The following is a 2,500-nucleotide window of genomic DNA, read 5'->3' as shown; positions in this document are numbered from 1 at the left end:
ATCCCTGGCTTAAGAGGCCAGTGCCTTATCCATTAGGCCACTGGGGCTTGAAAACAGATGCTAACTTGCCCTTTTATATCTCAATCTTTTTCAGGAGGCCTTTACAATGCACACAAAGAGTCTTCTAGATGACTGAATATTATTAGAGGTCAAATTGGCCTCAGCTTTTCACGACCAGCTTGTTGCTTTTGACGTTTTTTAGGGTCTCAGGAGTGTTTAGAAGTTAAAAGGTCATAGCAGAGGATGGTTTCGATCCATCGACCTCTGGGTTATGGGCCCAGCACGCTTTCGCTGCGCCACTCTGCTGTAGTGCACCTTGACCGGACTCGAAACCACAATCTCTGGCTTAGGAGGCCAGTGCCTCAGGGCTGTATAGATGTTAACTTTTTGTGCGTATTGTAAAGGCCTCCTGAATAAGATTGAGATTTAAAATGTCTTAGCAGAGGATGGTATCGATCCATCGATCTCTGGGTTATGGGCCCAGCACGCTTCCGCTGCGCCACTCTGCTGTAATCAACCTTGACCGGACTTTAAACCACAATCTCTGGCTTAGGAGGCCAGTGCCTCAGGGCTGTATAGATGTTAACTTTTTGTGCGTATTGTAAAGGCCTCCTGAATAAGATTGAGATTTAAAATGTCTTAGCAGAGGATGGTATCGATCCATCGATCTCTGGGTTATGGGCCCAGCACGCTTCCGCTGCGCCACTCTGCTGTAATCAACCTTGACCGGACTTTAAACCACAATCTCTGGCTTAGGAGGCCAGTGCCTCAGGGGTGTATAGATGTTAACTTTTTGTGCGTATTGTAAAGGCCTCCTGAATAAGATTGAGATTTAAAATGCCTTAGCAGAGGATGGTTTCGATCCATCGACCTCTGGGTTATGGGCCCAGCACGCTTCCGCTGCGCCACTCTGCTGTAATCAACCTTGACCAGACTTGAAACCACAATCTCTGGCTTTGGAGGCCAGTGCCTCAGGAGTGTCTAGAAGTTAACTCTTTTTGTATATTGTAAAGGCCTCCTGAATAAGATTGAGATTTAAAATGCCTTAGCAGAGGATGGTTTCGATCCATCGACCTCTGGGTTATGGGCCCAGCACGCTTCCGCTGCGCCACTCTGCTGTAATCAACCTTGACCGGACTTGAAACCACAATCTCTGGCTTAGGAGGCCAGTGCCTCAGGAGTGTCTAGAAGTTAACTCTTTGTGTGTATTGTAAAGGCATCCTGAGTTTCAAAAAGGCTTAGCAGAGGATCGTTTCGATCCTTCAACCTCTGGGTTGAGCACGCTTCCGCTGCTCCACTCTGCTGTATTCACCCCAGATGGGACTCGAACCCACAATCCCTGGCTTAGGAGGCCAGTGCCTTATCCATTAGGCCACTGGGGCTTGAAAACAGATGCTAACTTGCCCTTTTATATCTCAATCTTATTCAGGAGGCCTTTACAATGCACACAAAGAGTCTTCTAGATGACTGAATATTATTAGAGGTCAAATTGGCCTCAGCTTTTCACGACCAGCTTGTTGCTTTTGACAATTTTTAGGGTCTCAGGAGTGTTTAGAAGTTAAAAGGTCATAGCAGAGGATGGTTTCGATCCATCGACCTCTGGGTTATGGGCCCAGCACGCTTCCGCTGCGCCACTCTGCTGTAGTGCACCTTGACCGGACTCGAAACCACAATCTCTGGCTTAGGAGGCCAGTGCCTCAGGGCTGTATAGATGTTAACTTTTTGTGCGTATTGTAAAGGCCTCCTGAATAAGATTGAGATTTAAAATGTCTTAGCAGAGGATGGTATCGATCCATCGATCTCTGGGTTATGGGCCCAGCATGCTTCCGCTGCGCCACTCTGCTGTAATCAACCTTGACCGGACTTGAAACCACAATCTCTGGCTTTGGAGGCCAGTGCCTCAGGAGTGTCTAGAAGTTAACTCTTTTTGTATATTGTAAAGGCCTCCTGAATAAGATTGAGATTTAAAATGCCTTAGCAGAGGATGGTTTCGATCCATCGACCTCTGGGTTATGGGCCCAGCACGCTTCCGCTGCGCCACTCTGCTGTAATCAACCTTGACCGGACTTGAAACCACAATCTCTGGCTTAGGAGGCCAGTGCCTCAGGAGTGTCTAGAAGTTAACTCTTTGTGTGTATTGTAAAGGCATCCTGAGTTTCAAAAAGGCTTAGCAGAGGATCGTTTCGATCCTTCAACCTCTGGGTTACACACGCTTCCGCTGCTCCACTCTGCTCTATTCACCCCAGATGGGACTCAATCCCACAATCCCTGGCTTAAGAGGCCAGTGCCTTATCCATTAGGCCACTGGGGCTTGAAAACAGATGCTAACTTGCCCTTTTATATCTCAATCTTATTCAGGAGGCCTTTACAATGCACACAAAGAGTCTTCTAGATGACTGAATATTATTAGAGGTCAAATTGGCCTCAGCTTTTCACGACCAGCTTGTGGCTTTTGTTCCTTTTTAGGGACTCAAGAGTGTATAGAAGTTAAAAGGTCATA

The 2,500-nt window shown here is 47.1% G+C and overlaps 1 non-coding gene across 1 annotated transcript; it reads right to left on the bottom strand.

Moving 5' to 3' along the window:
* Positions 1-1,309: 1,309 nt before the first annotated feature.
* Positions 1,310-1,382, bottom strand: trnar-ccu (transfer RNA arginine (anticodon CCU)). The gene has a single exon. It is a non-coding gene; the product is annotated as a tRNA-Arg (tRNA).
* Between the last annotated feature and the right edge of the window lie 1,118 nt (positions 1,383-2,500).

Source organism: Carassius gibelio, chromosome A9 (assembly GCF_023724105.1).
Source record: "Carassius gibelio isolate Cgi1373 ecotype wild population from Czech Republic chromosome A9, carGib1.2-hapl.c, whole genome shotgun sequence".
In the NCBI taxonomy this organism is placed as follows: Eukaryota; Metazoa; Chordata; class Actinopteri; order Cypriniformes; family Cyprinidae; genus Carassius; species Carassius gibelio.
Note: the sequence above shows the minus strand (reverse complement) of the source record. Positions and strands in the feature narration are given on the sequence as shown.